General features: G+C 38.4%; 1 protein-coding gene across 2 annotated transcripts in view; it reads left to right on the top strand.

Annotated features, from left to right (window-relative positions):
- The first annotated feature begins 18,144 nt into the window (after positions 1–18,144).
- LOC6732595 overlaps positions 18,145–22,062 on the top strand; it is a 71,418-nt gene continuing 67,500 nt past the window's right edge. For both annotated transcript variants that reach the window (XM_016178181.3, XM_016178182.3), the window contains exon 1: positions 18,145–18,564. The gene's annotated coding sequence lies outside the window, so the exon portion shown is untranslated. The remainder of the gene's footprint in view (positions 18,565–22,062) is intronic.

Here is a 22,062-nt window from a genome sequence, read left to right as displayed (position 1 = left end):
ATAAAAATCTAAGCAAACGAGTGGGCGAACTTTGTTCGACGAATTGATTGATTTCTGGACACAAGCACATTAATCAGACCGCCAAAAATGCTGATTTGATTCAAGCGCAAAAAGTTTTCGTCCAAAAGCTCTTGATTACCAGTTAAGCAGTTTTGGACAAGACATTAAGAAGGTTTTTTTTGAACGTTTTCCATTACTAATACGGCTTAAAAGGAATTATAAGTACCCTTCAACAAAATGATTGGTAAATATAAAGCTTAAAATTATATATTTATCTGTAGATGTAAAAGTCGGGTAATTAAACTTAACTTATCTACACGAAGTTTTTATATATTTCAATTGATCAAATGAAATTTGAAATAATTTATTTCTTAATAAGATATCAATTAAAGAATTATTCTCACTACCTATGGTAGCATCCTTTACACACGTTGCACATATAAGATTTTTTGGAATATCGATAGGAATTTGAAAAGCAAATAATAAAACAATGGACGAAAAATGTTGCCGTCAATAAAACTTGTGTGTCTAATACAGTTGTATAGTTACCACATTCCCTGCATTCATACAGACAGGCAGACGGACATACGGACGGACAGAGTTACTTGGCCAGATTGAATCGGTTATCAATCCAAATCGAGAATAGTTGTATCGCTTTATTCAAACTACTGCATGGAACGAATCTATTACACTCTTCTACTTTTCGAGTTAAGGGTATACAAGTCGTTTGCTTCTTCATTTTGAGCTTTTAATGAATCTATAAATACATTGATATTTTAGATATTAATATTGTACAAAACGCTTAGACATTTAGATATTCAAATATTGTTACAACATAGTTGGCCCGTCTAGGGGCTAACTTCCACAGTCCACAAATCATCAATAATAGCCCACCTTTTTGCGCCGCCTCCAGGCTGAGTTCTGACAAATTCAATTTATTTCAAGTTCTCAGATCAACACAAAAAATGGCAGAGCGCAAAAACGCTGGCAAGGAAGGAGCGCTGAAAAAGTGCAAGCTGTTCACTAAATCAAAAACAGATTTCGGTAACAAATTCGTTATGCACGTGACATGTCCAAACAATGCATGTGCCTCTTCCTGCGACCGTGTTTGTGGGCATCTCTGTCTGTGTGTGTGTGTGTGTGTGTGTGGTCGCCTAAAAGAAATTTGAATAAGTGAATTTAAAAAGCGTTGGCGGCGACTAAGGCTGCACGGAAAAAAGAGAGTGAATCACCTCCAACAAAAAGTTAAACAACAACAAACAAAATACGAACGTAGAAAAAGAACCAATGTGTGTTCTCATAGTAAAGCCAAGGACACTTTCATGAAATGCAATTTCGCACTTGTAAACTTCTATGGCTAGTCCGTGTGTGTGTTCTCGAAGGATGCTGCATTTTCAGCTACTTTATAGCTAAGCAAGAAAGGATATACTGCGAACTTGCTTCCTAAACAAATCGCAAATTTCTTTTTTAGTAAGTCTTATTTGTGATCGAGAGTATAAGTTGGATGAGAAATATATTCGAAATAATTTGTATCTAAGAATTAGACAAGTTTCTAAGGTATAAATTTGATAAAATAGATTTTTGTTTTCTTCTCCATCCATAACATTATCTTTTAACTTTATCCTTTTCACGCCAAATAGGTTTCAAAAATATTAAATTTTCCTATAACTCCGAATGAGCTTTATTAAATTCTCTCTTTATTCTACAACTTTAGCGCAACTCGGCAGCACCACTGCTCCACCCCAGCACCACTCCACATCAAGCCTTTCACACTGTACACCACCGCCCCCACAGGGACCCCCATCGAAACCCCTCCTCCAGCAGCGACATGCAAATCTGACTGTTGATGGCGCATTTTGCTTCGTCGGGCTTTCATTTTTCTACCCCCACATATTCTTTTTTGTTTGGCTATTTTTTGGATACTACATATTTTTTCGGCAGGAGTATGTGTTGGGAACTTGTTTATTTGCATGTCGTTGGTTTCATTTGCGCCTAGGCTCAAATAGGTAGCTGTGCAACCGGAGATCCTCTCTTTTATATTTGCACATTTTGGCTAATGGATTTCCTTTACTGGTTCTACATCCTCGCTCCTTTTTTCTCTCTCCCGTTTGCCACTTTTGCGGTTGCACACGGCGTATGCTTAATATTTGTTGTATGCCTCATTTGGCTAGCTTCGGGATTCGTTTTCATTTTCTCGGGATTTTTTTTCGTCTTTTTGTTAAGTTTTCGCCAGGCATTTGCAGCGTGTCTTAATTGAAAATTCAATTAGACCTGTGTAAATATTTTTTCGGGGCAGCTGCTGCAAATTGAGTTAAAGTTGTTTATCTAAATAAGAATGAGTGCAGCCTGCTGGCTTCCCCTACTTCCTGGGCCAGCGTTTCTGCATTTTAATTAGAGTTTAAATATCTCAGTGCAAATTGGAAACTTTACTCAGCCGCAAAATGAAAGTGGCTTCGCTGGCCTTGGAAGTGTTTTTTCGCTCTGTTGGCTTCGTGTCGTTTTTGTTTGTTTGCTTTTTGGTCAAGCGAACCCATTTTGAATGCCCCGCAATCAACAAAGTTGATTAGGTAAATACAAAATTCATTACATCCACAAAAAGCTAACGCACGTTTACCTTTCATATAATTTTTGTTATGCGGCACATATAAATTATAGCAGAAGCATCTGCGTACATTAATTAAGCTAATAGTTAAGGAATTAAAGTACTATTATCGTCTTTAACTATTTTGTATTTCACTTTTCAAGGAATTTCGTACAAATGGGATTTATCCAGAGGTCAATACATCCCCTAAAAATCCCATTTCTAAATGCATCACCAACCACTTTTTTTTTTGTATTTTCCGTGCCTTAGTTTAGTGTGCTGCACGTGACTTGATTGTCAGTTGCAATTTAAGAATTCGATAGTTTGACAATGCATTTTGGCTCGTTTCGCTGCGTTTCTCCCCTGAATCGATCGATTCCTATTCGATTTGGTAGTGGGGGTGGAGGTCAGAGGTCAGGCAGCAGTTGCGTGCTGAGGGTGAAAAGAAAAGAAAAACAAAACACAAAAATGCCGAATAAATAATCGTGTATTTCACTTCGTTTGGATGGCTTGGCCAAGGAGTTTTAAATGACATCAATCGCCTGGGTAACGTCTGCTTTATTGCTTGACTTATGTAGCCTTCGAATTAAAAAAGATGGTTGGATTATTTTAAGTTAAGCATTTATTTATTTTGGCTATAGCCTCTTGTAGCTTTACCAAATCTTAAAATTTATAGTATCTTAATTTAATCTATTGATTGGAAGTTAAATCATTGACATTTACGTTCTTGGAATTTGTATATACTTATCGAGTTTATTCTGTGAATACGATAAGTAGGCTGAACTGCAATTTTAAAGCAATATGTGTTATACGATTTTATTTAAAAAAAAACACCATAACCCTTTTAAACCTCTCTTCTGGTCAATTCGATGGGATTATTGGGCAAATTGGATGGCAAACGAATCTTTAATCGCTTCCATCTTTGGCGCAAAAATATTTTCTGCTTTTAAACAAGCTTACCATTTTTATTTTATGTTTTTCATTCGCTTTGGAAAGTTTAACTCATTCATGTGCAAAAATTTTCCATGGGGAGGATTGGTCGAGTGGCGAGAGCCGAGAGCTCTGGAGCCCACAGTTCATTTAAGCGTGTAAAAACATAAATCAAAAAGACCCGGCCTAATGGCCACACACAGTTGTCCCCCTATTTTCCTCGTTTGCCACTCTGTTTTTCCACTCCATCCCAACCGATTTCCCCCTTTGTTTTCCCTTCTATTTTGGTCCTGCGCGGCACCCGAAGTGTATATAAATTGCCTACTTGCATTTTAATTAAACTGGCTAAAAAGCATAGGCAATGTCAAGCGCTAGACCAACTTTTGCCTTCCCAATTTTACCCGTTTTAACATTCTGACTGGAACAATGACCAGTGATGTGAGCATTTGACCCTTTGATTGACCAACTGACCGCAGTTGACTTTGAGCAAATATCAGGCTGCCAATTGAGTTATTGTGAGTGGTTAAAAGGCTGTGTGGCAGTGGAAAAAATTAATGATAAATTAATTTTTTTTTTAATAATTTGTGGTTTTTTCTTTTTTTTATAAAAGTTGTTGGTATACTGTTGAAAAAAAATGTTTAACAGTATTTAATGCTTTAATTTTTCTCTAAGAACATTTGGCGCAATATACTCTTCCAGTTTATGGAACACACATTTCATAATTCTTCTGTTCGTGATTAATTTCGAGCTCGCCTCTATATTGAATTCCGTTCCCTGCATTTCACTTGCAACCATCCCATTTCCTCCTCCTCGCTTTACAGTGGCTGTTTGTGGCAGCTGTTGCCGCATTTTGATGTAAATAATGTTTGCTAAATATTTCTCCGTTGCAATGCTGCGACTCTCTCATTAAATTTACATTTTCCCAACGTAAAAAAGTGCGCCCAGGGGCGCTGGCGGAGGGGATGGTGGTGTCCGCTGGCCATTTTGGTCAGCATGCCACTTCCAGTTGACAACATATGGCACCTCTGGCCGAAACCCTGCCTGCCGGCAATTTGCCTAACCCTCGAGGACGAGGTGGGGGCCACGAAACTTCAGAGTGGGACAGCGTGACCAGGTAATGGACTGTAATTATGCTAAATAAGCCATGTAAAAAGTGTGGATGTGTGTGGGTGAGTGGGTCCTTTCGAGTGGTTTGAGTTCCCGCTGTGCGAGCCCGGCCTGAGTTGCCTTTGATGGAAAGAGAAAGTTGATGAAGTTACTCAATTTGAACATGCCCATCCCATTCGTGCCACTCCCTTAGGCCCCGCGATATGAAATGTAAACCCAAAGAATGTTGACATTCCTTTAATCTACAATTCATTTACTAGAAAATTGAAGTGAAAAAGGGAATGCGTTTGAAATTAATAGCTTAATAAGGGATCTGAAGTATTTAATGATGAGGGAATTGTCCAATGTAAAAAGGAAAAATATTTCAGAACAATATAAATATAAAATCCTTGTTAGGGTTTATCCTACTCATATTCTTAAGGTTTATTTAAGTGTTGAGCGTTTTATCACCTGTCGAGTTGTATGATGCATCACCGAACAAAAGCTAAACCTATAAAATGGCTCAGAAAGCTCCCTTAATATTTCACTTTCTTACACACATTTCTCTTATTTTTAGATCCATCTGTTAGCAGATATATCTGCTTAACCCTTACTTCCAGCAGGCCATCAATTATTTTATTTATTTACATTCATTGAGCTAACTTTTTCTGCCACTTACATGTTAATCCTTAAAAACGCTGAGCCTCTAACAACGGAAAAGTCTGGCATATGATGAGGGAAGCGGAGGATTCAGACTACTGAGGGCAAGGAGAATCGCATACTAATACCAAACAATTTACAGTTCCCTCTGTCTTTTTTTTTGCACCCACTCAACCCACCAGAAAACCACCCACGCAGCTTCAGGAGCGAGCAGAAGGCCTTAACATTTATGATTAATGAGCCTTAACTTTTGCACTTCATGGCAATTTATGCGGCGTCTGGCCATTTGGCTTTTTCATATCTCTTTGCCAGACTGAAATTTCACCTCCCAGTTTCGGCATTGGTTAAGTTAAGACAGGCAACAATTGTAAATGTTTGTTGCGCAATTAAAAGTCCGATCCAATGCTGCCAGCATTCCCCCGGTAATTTGATTTATTCGGTCTGCCTTGCCTCCATGGCAATCGAAACCAGGTTGCCACAAATAAACAAGGAGGCATGGATTCAGGAATGCGGAACCACTTAACACCCTTTAATCCGCTTAAATACACTTTTCAGGAAGTTACATGGGCTTTATAACTGGGTACTATTTATAACCTAGGAACAAAAGAAATAAATAAAGAAAATTTTAAAAACATAAGTTTAGTATGCAATAAATTTGGACTATTATTTAAAAACTCTTTAAATGAGCATTTGTTTTTAATTCTAGCATACAGATTTGATATACGTTATGAATATTAAACATTTGCACTAAAATAAATTTTGGAACATTTTGTTAATCATAAGATCCTCGCAAGCACCCAAACGCCCAAATTCAAGGGTAAAATTCTTAACGAAAAAATTCCGTACATATCACATCAGTTTCCACAGTTTGTCAATAAACATATCAATATGCGCACAAAATTGGTTTAATGTCAATCAACAATGGAAATGTTGGGGAGATAAAGGAAAATGCGGCAGCTCCATTGCTATCCTGATTTCAACATTAACAAAATATTTGCATTAAAGTCAATTATGTAAAAATAGTACATTAAAGCTTTTGTAAATATTCTTCTCTTTAATATTTTATTTATTAATCAGTGAAACTAATTCAAAGCGTTTTTCAATTCCATTTGCAGCTTTGCTGTGCATTTATTTGGGATTTTACAAAATAATAAAAGCAAAATTCCTTTGCCTTATCCCTTGAACTTTGGCTAACGCCCATCAATATTAATCAGAATGCATATTTCATAAAGCGATTTCAACATTTCATTGTCCAGTAAACTCGATAAAACAAGCATAATATTTCCCATTCACAGAGTCATTCTTTCCTCTGTATTTCAATCATTAATCTCCCCGAATCAATTTCGCAACGCTGACCTCCATTTTAAATATGCATGGCAATTACAATTACAAAATTATATTTCCATATCCCAGCAACAACAGCGATTCACAGGGAAAATAACCACTTTCATTTGTCATTTATTTTTATGGCGATTTTTTGTTGGCTTTAATTGCAATTACAATTGACAAATCTACAACAACCAAAGGGGTTAAGACTGGAAAAGAGCAAGCCGCAAATGCAACCAAAAATTAATCATTATCAGTGTTGATAAGCGCCTGAATATTTTCCCATTTGCCGCACATTAAAAGTGCATTATAAGCATAAATTATTACAAGAAAAATAGGAGGTTTGGAATGTACGATAAAAGTTTAAGCTGTGTAAGCGCAATTTCTTATTTGTTAAAATGGGAATAATCCTGATCTTAATAACTTTACAAATCTTTTAATGCATCTATTGTCATTTACAAAACCCTATTCCCTTTAAATTGATGTATTGTTGTATTTTCTTTTGCCGGAAAATTTCATTTCTCATTTCCTTTTTTTTTCAATTTTATTCTTGATCGAATTTCATGCAAATCAAACATTATGGGGCGGCAAAAATCTGCCAACTCAGACTGAGTGGGGAAATGAAGGGGCATGAATTGGGCAGGAGGCTATTGGGCCTAAATAGGCGATTCGTGACTTGCAGCTGAGACTGCGCGACTGTTGCCATTAGCGGGGCCTAATTAGGCGCGGTCTGGCAGCACCCGCAAAAAATTATAGAAACATATAGCAAACCGCACGAAAATTGTGCAATTCATCCGGGGGCTTGGAAAAGGGACTTGGGCAGCTGGCGAAAAAGAGGGAAATTAGCACGTTAGCGTGATTCACGCGACAGTTTTACAAGCCCTCGGTTCGGAAATGATGAGGCACTCAGTCAGCCCACATCTCCTGCTACTTGGCTGCATAATCGTACTTCGAGCAAATGGAAATGGATATTTGATTGTTCGATTGGGGCTTTTTAAAATACCTAATTTATGACAGCCTAAGAAACCGGAAAAAACTGTTTAGATTTCGTGGAAAATATGGAAGAAGAAATATTTGAAGCATTTGAAATTTGATATTAATCAAATATAATATAAAAAACTTAATATACAGTTTAAATCTACTTTTTTGTTTCTCTTAAGTAGTGCAATCGATTCAATTGCTATTATTAGGAAGTGGGAAACATAGTGTTGCCAACTTCATTGCCAATCAGAATGCCATCCACACGCAGTCCACACACTCCAAGCCCTCGCTTTTGGCCAAGTAGCTCTAATCGTATTTCTCGCAAATGCTTAATGTCTTAAAACCGAGCAGAATAAATACCAAAGTGGACATGAGGATGAGACAGGAGGACTCCGAGCAGAGGATACTCTGTAGGAGCTGAAGCTTCAGCACTGAGTGCAATTAATTAAGCAAAGCTGAAAGTCATGCTCACAATCCCATCCTTTGGTCCTCACATACGCACCAATTTAATTGCTTACAAGTTGGAAACATGGTCAGAACAAGAAGCACAAGGGGTCAAGCAGCCAGGGGCAAATAACAATTGTAATAAAGCGTCAAGAGCAAAGCAAGAAAAATTGCAACAAATGTTCAACTAAACCATAAAGTGTGATTAATTGAATATTTCTTATGCTGCACGTAGACGCGTCGAGAGCGCACAAAAGAAATTCACTTTAGTGGCCAACGATCTCCCTTAACTCCACCATTTCCCCACTTTCCCCCCTTCCCCAATTTCCAAAAAGACAGAGAGAGTTGCAGCTCCACGGTAGCTAAATTTCTAGCTGGCGGCAATAAATTTAAATAAATATACGATTACGCGTGCGTATTAAGTTGCTTCGGGCCAACGATGCCAGAGAGTCTAGTCCCGGGTCAAAAACAATGGGTGTGATTTGGTGTGGGTTGGCTAAAAACTATAGGACTAAATTCTTTTTTTTTGGCTTTTTAGTTAAGTTTAGTGTGGAGTCTTTTTCGGGACATGTGTTTCATAATGCGCTGTTGATCTTCAACTTATTGATTTCATTTTTGAATATTAAAACTTTGTTTCTTTAAAAAAATATATCTTCAAGTTGCAAAGTGTAATTTCCCTCAGCTAAATGACCTTGCCAAGGATTTTTGAATTTTTGCTTGTCCATTTCATGAAATAGTATCATGAAATTGGAATCGTGTAAGCATGACATAGCTTAACAAACATATAGAATTTGATGTCGTTATTATTACACGTGTAATTAATTTAGTTTAAAAACTTTCTGATATATCGAATTGCTATGATTGGTGTAATATAATTAGAAAGATGCTTTAAATTATTATTGATTTATTTGATTTTTTTATTGTCAAATTACTAGTATTTTTTAACATAATTAACTCTCTTACAACTGCATTTTTTTTAATTTTTTGTATGAATTTTTTTATCACAACTTGGGCTGTCGATTCCACGGTGTCCAGTTCCAAAACTGCCGCCTATTTTGTATCTAGAACAATGGCAGTGGCTCGGCTGCTCCGTCCGCTGATACGGCCGGCCCTGCCTCTCCTTAGACCTCCACCGTCCGCTCTGGACCACCGCTCCTCTTCCTCTTCCTCCGGCGGGCCGCTCGTGGCTCGTTATCTGCTGACTTCTAATTCAGCCGCAATAAATCAATGCAACGTGCTGCAACGGCGAACAGTGGCAACATTTTGCGGCGCAAATGTGTAAGTGGAGTTGATGAGAGGGGATACTGGGGCGATGTTGTGGGGATGATGGAGGGATGGGGCAAGTGGGCGTGGCCTACCACACGACAAAAACCAAAGCACACACACGGACCTAAGTTCTCGCCCCGCTCGACTAATCGAAATTTGTTGGGCATTTGTGCCCATTTTTTATACCGTCTTGTTGCCGATTTTATTTGCTTTTAATTGGCCATAATAAAAATTTATTGGCCTCAACTTGTTAATGGTTCGTTAATGTTGCAAACTTTTCACTACGAATCGCTGCTAGCCGTGAATGCGTAATGTATTTTAATATTATTACAGTTGCCAGGTGAGCCGCCAAAAGGTAGCACACGCAATTAATTGAAAACCAAACAGATTAATTAATTTCGTATATTGTCATAACCATAACAGAAACAAAAAAATATTTGTAATTAACTGGCGCAAATTGAAAATATTTTTGCACTATTATTTTTATATGGGTGTACTGATTAGCAATTAGTGCTATAAACATTTTCATAAAATTTGTTTAAAAAAACTTAAACGATAATTATTTTTGTATATTTCGGTTACATATTTTTAGAAGAGCGGTGCTCAGTCCATTAATGTAAATTAGAATCGTTTAGTCAAAAAACCTTGTTATTATAACGAGTTCGCAATTCATAACTGCGTGAAAATGCAATATATACGCTTGATTTAAATCGACTTTTTCTTAAATTGAAGCAATTATTCTAGCAGATAAGCTGTCAATCGAAACTAAAAATATTAAATTGCAAATATATATTTTTCAATGTTAAAACAAACACGTCATAGCAAGACAAATATAAAACACAAATTCAGTAGCGGATAGTGGGAGTGCCTCTAGTTTTATAGATCCCGAGTTCAGATCGAATCGGCTAATAATTCTGATCAAGAATATAAATATTTTGTAGAGTAGATACTTTTCAACGCATCTCTTTTTCTCTTTTCTTTTACTCTGCTAGTTCTAGGTATACCTCACTAGTTGCTTCAACTTCCTTGCAGCACTTATCTGCACCACTTAAAGTTCTGTGATAGTCTGCAAATGCATTCAAATCTGTTGCACCCCATGAGCAATAATCATCAGCCACTAGTTTGGTGGGGTTTTATTGCCTTTATGTATTCCTCTCAAGGAGTGGGAAAACCTGCTACCGAGGGTTCGACTTTCGATTTCCACCAGACATATGCTGCACATACCCCCTTCTGGGCTTCTTTACTACCTCGTTCATGGGATTGCCCCCCTCGTTCTGCAGACAACCATCGATGTGCATTCACATCCTTTGTTGTCACATTTGGCACGCGTCTTGGCCACGGATCATCAGGTGCACAAATGTATTCCGTCGCCAGTTGGCAATTGTTGTTCAGCTTGTTGTTGGCCATGATTGGTTTTTATTGTTGCCGTTGTCGGCACACAAACACCTTTTTGCTGCACCAGAGACAGAGACATGGGGACTGAAGTCTGGAGACTGGGGACTGGGGGACTGGTCTCCGGGAAAAGAGAGTGGGGAAGCGCAAAAAGGGGATACCTTGGACCCGTCGACATGCAAGCTGCTTTGCATAAGAACCGGTTACCCTCGTGGATTTAACTTTTTCTCTCTTATTTTCGTTGAGTTTTAAATTGATTGGAGGATTTAATTTCAGTGGCAGCTGCCGTCGCTACCGAAGCTGAACAAATGTCGGGTGTTGAACACCTTTTCATATATTTTTTTTGTTTGGGTCTGGTCAAGCCTTTGCACTAAATTACCGTAAAAATGTGCTACCCCTTGCGACGCTTTTAGTTTGGTGTTTTTTTTTTATAATTTTGCACATGTTGTGTAATACGAAATGATGGATGAAAATGCTCGCCAAAGAGTGGTATATCATTTTACTTGAGGACAGCTAATAGGCAACGTTTTTGCTTTGACACTTGTATCAAAAAATCCTTAACTTTTCTTGGATGTATAGAAAATGTGTGTTTAATTTGTAGTTACATTTAATGTTATATGATCAATTTAGTTTACTCACCTTTTATGCACTTACACCCCCCAAGTGAAAACCACAATGAGAGAAGTCGGGAAAAAATTATGGTTCAATTTGTGAATTTTGTTGTCATGAATCATTTGGATTATAATGAATAACTTTTGAGTGGCAGTTGCAGCTTTTTGCGTGCTGAAATTAATTAAGTCTGCAATGCCATGGCAACAGTACAAGAGGAAAAGGAGTGCGGGAAATGGTAGGGAGGGGGGGACACAGGGACATAACACACCCTGTCGGCACGTCATATGCCCTTTCCCTCTTCCACAATGCTCTGCTCTCACTCGCACCCTCCTTTTATCACCCACACAATTTGCAGTCCGACTTCGTTTTTTTCAGTTCAGCTCCATTGTGTACTGTCCTGCTTAAATTTGAATTGTGCTGCAGTTTTATGTGGTACCTAATACTTACAATTTTTGGGTATATCAAATTTGGTTCAAAATAAATTTTAAAATAAATGAAATAGTTAAGATAAGTTTGATCTTAAAAGTGGATTTTTTATAATTATTAACATACTGAATTCACGATTTAAGTCTTAACAAAATGATTTGACAAGACGATAAAGATATGAATAGTTTTGAATAACCTTAACACATTTAAAGACATTTTCCAGGGTAACGCGCATTCGACTATTGACCTCATTTAAATGCTAGTTCCTGGGCAAATTTTTCACTTTCGCCGAAGGTAGTCATCCACATCCAGCACGCGGTCTGAGCAAGAAACCAAGGGGAGGAAAACTCAGACAGACGCGTGAACAGGACGAGGTATCAAGCCAGGCCGAAAGCCAAGCTGGCCCACACAACACATGGTCAGGTCGGCACAAATATGGTTTTTATGCCGGGTCATAAATGTCAATTCCCAATGCATGTTTGCCACTATTTAGATTCCTGCTTTTCCATTCCTCACAGCGTTTTTTTTATTCTCGTTTGGTTTTTATGTTTTTATAGTTTTATGGTCAATCCCCCAGGTTTGTTGAACTTTACAATTGCTGAGTCATTTGGTCTGTCGCGTGCCTTTGGCCCTGGAAAATGGAAAACTGGAGGAGGAGGCGGCTACAGCTGTGGGCGTGTCTGTGGTTAGTCAGCCCACACGATTGTGAGTATGTGTCCGTGTCCTTGAGAGCGGCGAATGCACACAACCAAGGAAAGGAAAAGTGTTTGTCTGGACGGCCAGGAATCAGCACGAGTCCAATGTTGATGATAATGAGAACAAAAGCGCCTTTGTTGGGGTTTTCTGGGGTGGTTATGGCTTTTGAAATAAGTGAATAATTGCTGCACTAAGAAAATTGAGGAAAAAGTGTTTACTTACTCATATCGAATCGAATGCAACTTGGTTTTTTGATACGAGCTGCACCCAAACGGAATATGACATGCATGTTATTCTACCCCTAAAAGCGGTAATTTAGAACTATAAACCACATCTTCATTTATACATATGTTGTTTTACTTTTATTTTATGGAGCAAGCTCCTATGCCAGACTTTCAAAAACTTTTAAAATCTTGAAAAGGATGCGGTCCTAAGGCAAAGGGATGCCTGTTATCCCTCAGGGAAACCGCTGTTATTTTTATTATTTTGATTGAGTCCAACGCGTCGCAGCGTCAGAAATGAAGTGGAAATGAAGTGAGCACTTGAATTTCAATTGGAGTGGCCAGAATTCAAGCCCAGAACCTCACACAAAACCAAAGCTCTGGACCAGCAATCAACCCCGAAAGCATAAAACACAATTCCAGGCCGAGTTTCGAGCTATAAATAAGAGGCAAAACAACAAGACGAACAAAAAGAATACATTATTCCCCACATTATTCCACTTTTTGCGGTTGCCGGAGAAAGGGTTCTTCTGGCTGGCCCCTGAAATGGTTTGACTAATGATTATTTAAGTGAATTACCATTAAGAGCTCCGTTCCTCAGCTTCTCTACGGCCAATTTGGCCTGGAGTGTAATTGTATAATTGTTGACGAATGTTTTAGCATTGTTTCTCGCCTCTCCGTGTTGCCTGCTCTTCGGCTTATTAATATTAATAAAGTTGATTAAAAGGCTTATTCGGAAAACTAAACAAAGGCACTTAATGCCTCAAATACGTTTAAGTGTTTGCAAACGGTTCCCCTAAGTGGAACTGGCTTATGTTTTGTTTGAACCTCGCTATGATTTTAAATCTGGCGCATGAATTCAAATTGGGAATATTGTATTTATAGTTATGCTTATATAATAATCTTTGAGGAAAATAGTTATATATTAAATAAGAAGTCTTTAAACTGTTAATACGTGTTTAAAGGCAGTTTGTATAATCTGCGTGTTAGGAACAGTTCTAAGTTGTCCCAAAGGCTATTGAGTTCTCAGAAATATCCGAATTCCTTTGCCTCGATAAATGCTTGAGAGAAGTCCAGTTTCAGACTTGGAGCTTGGTCGGTTGGTCTCCAGACTGCTCACCCGAGCGCAATTTCCCATAAACAGGCGTTGCGAAAGCGATTTGCATCGGTTGCAAGTGGAGCTTTCCCAAGGAACCCCCGTTCCCATGCCTCTGATGCAGCTCCAAGTGCCGCCCAAGTCGGGCGTAGCATGTGGCACTAAGTCGTCAGGGGAATGCGGCGAGATAAGCACAAATTAGTGGTAAATTAAGGCATCAGCATTGCTTACCTACATGGTGCACTGGAAAATGTCACATTCTGCACCGATCAAACACTGCTACACAGAAATACCATCAAGCTCAACTATTAATCATTTATTTGGAATTCTATCTCTGTTCATCAAAATTTCACATTAAGTAAGGGAAATTATTGTAGACATTTTTCGATTCCGGATAAAAATCTAAATAATATAATAATCTTAATTAAGGAATTATTGCAACTATGTATATTTAGTTCTAAATTTTTCACAGAAAAAGTGATCTAAAGATTAGTTAGTCTTTTTGTCTATGTACAGTCTCAACTGGACATGACAAACTCCAGGGAGCTTCGCAGTGCCTTCCTGTGAATACCCAATCCCAATCCCAGTCCACTGACCGCAGACCAAGTTTGATGGACGTGCACTCAACACTTTCGCCCAGCTGACAGTTACACTAATAACCCCCTTGCAACCCTTTCACACCCACTTTATGCCACCATTGCACCTCTGAAGCGCCCGCCCCCTTCGAAGCCACTCCCCCAAAGGCAATCCTGTGTGGCTTATCAGTTTTCAATCACATTTTGACTCGAATTTTGGTACATTCGGTGTGTGTTTGCCTGACCATAAATCAAGAAGACGCCCGATAATCCTCAATTCACGGCTGCCACTTCACGTGGAGAGTTGAAAGTGCGACAGAAGAGATAGGCACCTTCCCCAAATAGATAAACATTGACAGCTTGACATGTGTTCAAATATCAAATCCATCCCCTTTTCGGGGCGAATAAGTCCTGGCACGAATCGAATACGTGGTTTAATTTTTATTGTTCCGAGGTTCAAGGCTGATCTATTTTTTCTTTATTGCCAAGGGAAGAGAGCAGCTGAAATCGAGAACAAATGGGGAATTCGTCTAGGGGTTCTTCCTCCATGACACGTGTCGTGGGGATCACTTGCCGGCATACCTTTAAAATGTTATAGTTATAAAATATAATGTTTTTATACATGCACACTTGCATTTAACCGCGCAAATGTATTACTAATTAATGATATTGTTTTTATGTTTCAATTATTATTTAACAAATTAAGCTTAGAGAGCACTGGTTGCGGTGGTCTTCGACAACATTTTATTATAGTGGTTCGGTCAAATACTATTTATTTAATTTTAAATGTTTAATTCAATTAAATCAGATGTGCGAAAGAAGAAGGCTGACAAATTCCCCTGGCAGTTACCAAGCCATTAGCTGGTGATGTAACCACTCATCGGCTTCGTTACTTCTGCTCAGACACAAGCACACATCAACTGCCATAGAGGTCCTTGGTCCTCCGACTGGAAGACCATAATAAAGCAATAAAAAATGGAGGGATTCAGGAGAAGAAAGGCGAAAGAAAGGTAAACGCCGGTGAGGCCAACTAAAGAGCCGCAAATGCTGTCTGCCCCTCCCTTGTTCCACATCCCGCTGTCTAATTTATCATCAAAGCAGGCCAGGACAAAAGGATAAAGGACATGCGGCGGCGTAGTGTAGTGACCATGGAACCAGCTGGCTTCCTGACCAAACCGACGGAACACAAAACACAGCGCCCAACTGAAACCTGCGGGTGTTCCGGCTGCAGGTATATGTGTGCGCCCGAGTTTATGACTAAATTGAAACAGGTTGAGCCGAGATGAGACAGGTGAGAGGAGTCGCAAAGGTTCTGGCAGTTTACTTTCCGTAGTTCTGTAAAAGATGCCGAGGAAAGGTGGTGGAAAAAAGCAAGATCAGTGGCAAAGAGGAACTAATTAATAAAGTGAATAATATAAAGAACAAGCTCAAGAACTATGAATAAAAATATTTAGCATTTGTATTGAATATTGAAGTTCGAAAAATGTAATTTTTAGGATTGAAATTCAATGAATTTAAATCTAGGTGGCGGCATGTTTCTGTCAGAACAGTCACCATAGGCGCCTCGAATCCGTTCTTCCACGAAGAGAGCACTATTCCTTTTGAAGATCTTTTCCTACTCGTCTTGTCAATCAATTGACTTCTTCACTTGAACTGATATCTGTTTACACAACACAATCGCACACATCCCGAGATCAAAGCGAGACCACTTGAACACTTAACCCGAGGCGAGCCCGGATAAATCCGAGTCCCAGCTCCGACTAAGGACTCTCGGCTGCCCTGGGGCTTATCTCACTTACAAGTAATTGTAATATTATCCCTAATAAGCAAAAGATTGATAGCATTCCGGGGAAGGACCATAAAAGCGGGAGAGAGTGTCGTGGGGACTGGGGAAATTATTAGGAGGGTCCGAGGAGCGAGCCTCACTCGGCACCGGCTTGAAAGGACACAAAGGATGGTATGGCCGGCTATCTGCTTACTCTTCTCATCATCACTCGAGTAAACAATGTCATAAAATCATCAATCAAAGCGGGGAACTCCTCCCACTCCCTATCTCTTCCTCCCGTTCCAATTTTGGCCTTCTCGTCTTGTTTTCTTAGCCTTATAGCCCCTTTTTGTATTGGCCCTTTGTGCGGGCCCTAAACTGTCTAAGCAAACAACAACAAACTGGACACGCGTCCGGATTTGGTTTTGCCTGGGATTACCCATGCCCCTTAGATATTTATATATGTGCCTCCCTTTCTTGTATTTCTGGGCCTGTTAATACAATTAAGTGTTAAATTTGTTGCTGCCTTTTGCTAGGGTTATTTGTAAGACGGGGCAAATTGTTTTATGGGCGTGCCGCTATTTACATTATAAGTAGATATGGTCAGGAGATTTTCTTGCGGCATGTCTCAATGGGGAATTCGGGGGCAAGATGGCAATCGCCTTGGTTTTTGGGGCACCGGATGCGAAGGTGCTTCATTAAGTGGCTGAGTTTATGCAGCAGCGTTGGATTTTCTTTCTTGTAGGAACTTAAACTAAGTAAGAAATGTAAGATGTTTACCCCATTATCTGTACAATTAAGTTATATACAAATATATAAACTACGATTTGTTTATCAATTTATAAACATATATTTTTATCATTACGTTTTTAAAAAAATAAATTTTCTTGAAAAGACTCGTTCCTATCTTTTTTTGTATTCATTGTTTTGTTTTTAAGTAAATAAGAACATCTGCATTTCTACCTAGTACTGTGTGTATATCTGAAACAACCCATAAGGACTACCTGTTTATCAGTAAGGTCATAAAACGGCAGGACAAATATTTTGTCGGTCATGTTCATGCTTGATCAATTGGACTTGTAGCAAGACTGGTATCCTTTTCGTTTAACAATTAGTCAACATAAGAAAGATTTTCTTATATATACGACTGTTTTGTTTTTGTTCTGAAGACTATAACACATTTTTTTCAGTATATATTCATTACCGGCCTGTACTCCACGATTCATCATAGTCAATCGTATCATAATTTTCTCATTATCCCTGCCCTGCCTCTACACACACGTTCTTGAAGTAGGTAGATATTATAACTGACACTGTCAACTGACTGGTTTTTGTACCAAGTTGGCACTGGTTTATTTGCTAGCTGATTAACTAACCACCCACATTTTGTTTGTCGACATTAGATCAGGTTTCCAAAAACTATAACTATAAAAAAAGTGAACAGAACATTTTAAGAATAGATTGAAATTAACAGAATAAATTAAGAGTTGCTTAGTAGAATTCGCATTGAAAGTGCGAAAGTATGGAATTAAAAAATTGGAGTTGTTCTGGCCGGTGATGAAGGATTTTCATATTTTACCTTAAAATACGCATTGAGGGGCATAAATCGCTTTAATTCAGTACTACGTTCAAAAGTAATTCATAATCAGGATTGAGTTTATGAAATATTTTTCTTCTTGATAAACATATATGCATTTATTAGGTTACATCTTTTCACAAATTAAAGTAAAATCGAATTTGCCTATTTGGTCGAATCAATTCCTTTCCTTTTCCGATTCCAATCAGAAATATAAAGGACTTAAACAATTTCTGTTAAAACAATAAAAACAAAATTCTTGGATGATTTCGTTGGATTTCTCCCTAGTTTGATTCAAGCCTGAACATTTTCCAGTCGAACATATTGCATGTTTCTGTTTGATTCTCCTCTTCTGAAATTTTGCATCGAGTTCGTGCTGTTAGAACACTGTTAAGCCGTATAAGACTGAGGTTACACATAAAATCCGCAAGAGGGCGCTACTTCGTGGGCTGTCGGCGGGCATCGTTGCAACTTCGGTTCCACGACACGAACGTTTTCGTCTGGACACGAAAAACGGAAAGCGAATGTATCTGAAAGATACGTTTAGTCTATTTCGACGCGAGCATTGTAACGGATCGCAGGTCACGGACGCTTGGATTAACGGTACTGTTGCCCTGAGTGTCATCTGTGTGTGAGAGTGCGTGTGACCGGTCAACAAAAAAAAAATTTAACAACAAAGCAAAGAAACCCCACAAAACCCCCAAAACCCGCCACTCGTGCATGAGTGGTTTGAAAAGTGCATAAGTGTAACAGTTGGAATTTTAAAAAATATTTTCCGATATGATTTCAAACGAAATATGATCGAAAGCAGCTGATAAACAGCGGGAAAACAGCAGTAAACCAAAACAAAGTGATCGAGATAAAGGTGTTTAACTTAATCGGCATCTTGAAAAGGAAGAAAAATCAGGGGCTTTCAAAAAAGTCATAAAAAGTAAGTGCAGCACGACCAAATAAAACAATACCAATTGTGGAATGTAAAAATATTTATGCAAAACGTAAAATAAGTGAACAAAAAAAAGAGCTTCTGTGCAAATAAACAAATATTTTCTCACTAAGATAAACAATAAAACCCACAGTCTGGGTGACTGCCACGCCCCCTCAAGCTACCGGCAATCTCCACCTCCAGAGGCTATCCTTTTTGCGCTCCTTTTTTGGGTCAGCAAATGGATCCGAATCATTTTTTGTGGGATTTCCTTTTGCTTTGTTTATTTTTCCGTAAGCGCGCGAGATTTTGCACACAGTTTTTTCTACTATGTTTTTGGCATATTTGTTTATGCGTTCATCCAGTTTTGCTTTGCCTTTGGGTGCGTTGCAAAATGGGTTTAAAATTGGCAAATCTTTGGCGGGAATATATCAAGCAACTGTCAATGGATTTGAATAAATTTACAACTGTCTAAACGGTTTAATCTGAGCGGAAACTTAGCTTAAGATTGTTTAAGTTTCGAAACTGATTAGAACTGTTTGTGTAAACTGATGATTAGCAAAGGCTTTGTTGATCTTTATGTAGTTTTGAGAGCATCAAAAATATACATATTTGCTAAGGGCAACGTTAAAGGTTGAAATGTTAACAGATACTTAATAAATGCTAAATCTATTGGCTTAATGATTATACTACAGAGACACCTAAAAATATAATTTCGTCTGCTATGAACTCCTTTAAATAAAAACTAATTAAAGTAAAATAATAAGTGCTGCTGGTATCTAAGAAACTGATAATATTAATATTAATATTAATAATATTAATAAAACTAATTAAAGAATACACCTGCAATGCAAATTATTCCACGCTGCTCCTAAGGATTAAATATATCGATGCAGTCAGTCAAAAGTACTACTATTCCCAAAGAAGATCTTTGGATCCTGCCCTTAAAGTTCCCCATAGATGGCAAGCACAAATGGGGACTAGTCCTCAGATGTTGATCACTTGGCTTGGCTTTCATTTAAATGCCTTAATGCTGATATTGACCTTTTCCTAAGTTAAGCAAATCCGAAATTTGTAAAACACTCTGTCTAAGAGAAAATATGTCAAATGAGGCCCAAACGTCAACGACTTAGGTGCGTGCCCTATTAGCCTCCCCAATAAAAATTAACTCAGGTTAAAGACGGGCGAAAATCCCGCCAAAGACATAAATCTTCGAACAGGCCGCAAAGTCAAATGAAAATAGCACAAACAGAAATATTTTCATTAAGAGTGTGGAAAATATTCAGCAGAGGCAGGGAGCCGGCAGAAGGGAGAATCAACATACATCAATCTGTCAGTGGGGCCTGTCAGCTGTTTTAAGCACCCACAAAGTGCTGTTGCCTCCAAAATACGAAAAGAAGAAGAAAAATATAAGAAGTTGGAGACGCCGGGCAGACATTCAATAAAGATTGAACCCGAAGAAGATAAAGCAGAGCGGTGAAAAACCCCAAATGTAAATGTGAAATTTTTCGAAATGCATTTTTCGTGAGGAGCCCCCATAAAAAATTTGTGTACTTGTACTCTCGCTGGTTTTTTGCTTATTGAGTAAAGTTTTCCTTTGTATTTATTTATGTTTTCCCTTTTTTTTGCTTAGCCACGCGCAAAACGTGCGCCAATCAATTCCAGACCGAACTCAAGCAAAACATAGACGAAATTGAAGACGAAAAAAATCTTAACCGTGTGAACATTTTTCCACTCCCACGGCAAACAAATTAAAGCAAAGTTGAGAGAAGAAGAGCCCGTCAAAGTCGTGTTAAAATTAGAGACAAAAGCAATTTGTCTTTGTGCAATACTTAAACTCGAAGATGTATCTTGCAGATACATTTACATCTGAGCGCAGAGTCGATGGTCTATTAAGCGAACGTGTTGATTGATTTTTATTTTCGGGCATTACACAGAAATCGACACAGGGCTCGAAAACTCTGTGTTCCCATTCCCATTGCGGTTTTTGTTAATGAAAATTCAACGCCGCTTTCCGCTGGTAAAATCAGATAGAGGCGGGGGAAGGGCCTGCTAAATCATTCAACACTTGAGGGTTTGCTCTCCAGTTGATTCTATTAATTACGGAACCGTACTCGAAAGTGGGTCTGTATCGACTGCCATGGAAATCGATGACTTATTAAGGAGTATCGTCTCAATGGGAACAGTTTGAATGCCGTAAATTAGGGATGTGAGCATAGAAAAGTATATTCTAACTAATAAACAAAATGCGTAATCACATATAAAGTTCATATTAATTTTGTATTTCTGTGAATGCAAAGTATTCAAGTAACTTAAAGAAAAATATTTCGAAATTGTTACATTTATTACAGGTATAATAAGTTTGTTTGGAGATATATAGTAAAATATACAATAAAATGGTACAAATTGATAGCCAAATTTTTGGTTGTTCCCAATCCACAATCACCTTTAGCACTATTTCACTAACAATTTGAGCGCATCCAGCTTTTCTAAGGGATCTCCTAAAGAGCATATAAGCAGTCGTAGCTATCGGCAATGCTTTTCCCATTTTCCACTCCCTGTTTCCACACTTTTTGTCATCACCTTGGCAAATAGATTTCGGTGTCGGAAGAGCACTTAGAAAACTGCTTTGCTGCTGCTTCCACTGGTTGCTACTGCCACTTGCCAGACCGAAAATTGATTGATTTTATTTGCACGATTGGGGGGAAAGAAAACGTTAACCAACTCCTTCTCTGCGTTTTCTTCCCCCAAAAATTTCGTCGCGTTTGCGGTTCGTAAAAGGGGGAAAAAAGTTTGCTGAGGTGTCTGTAACTGACATTTTGTGGCCAACTCATTTGCACAGTTTAAATTTTGGGCTTCCCCCTGTCAACTAGCTGAAGTTATGGAAAATACGCTTTTTTTGGGCTTCAGAATGGGAATCTCTGCCCCAAAAACCAAACTCCAACTGTGCTTGTCTGGCCAAAAAATAAAGGCATATTCCTTACTCAGTTATGGGATGAAAATTGCTTTACATTTCCTCTACCCCCGTTTTGCTGCGGTTTTTCGTCTGCATTATCGATGAGTGCGTTTTTCATTTGCTGGAAAATTCACCTAAAAGCAATCGGCATAGTTGTGACTCCGTTTTCACTTCGTATTTCCAGGATGCAGCTGAGAGAAGCAAAATTGTCATGAATAAATGATGGCCAAGGCGAGGATGATGACGACTATGTTACGGGCCAAAAAGTGAAGACACACACAAATATAAATTTTTCACAGTAAAATCCTATTTTCCCTGTCCTGTTTTCCATTTTTCTGCAAATTTATGGCATATTCCCAATTGAGATGGCCCGGGCCCAAGTTAAATAAAACCATTGTTTCGGCTTCTTCGGTAAAATTTGTTTGGAAATGACTCCTGCTCTCGAATGTCTCACAATTAATTTGAGCCCTCTGCTCTCCATGGAAATCGGTTATAGAATTTATTAAAAATATACAACTCTGAAATTTAATGAAAAATGTATGCATAAAGTG

This window comes from Drosophila simulans, chromosome 2L (assembly GCF_016746395.2).
Source record: "Drosophila simulans strain w501 chromosome 2L, Prin_Dsim_3.1, whole genome shotgun sequence".
Lineage (NCBI taxonomy): Eukaryota > Metazoa > Arthropoda > Insecta > Diptera > Drosophilidae > Drosophila > Drosophila simulans.
This window is presented reverse-complemented; position numbering and strand designations above follow the sequence as displayed.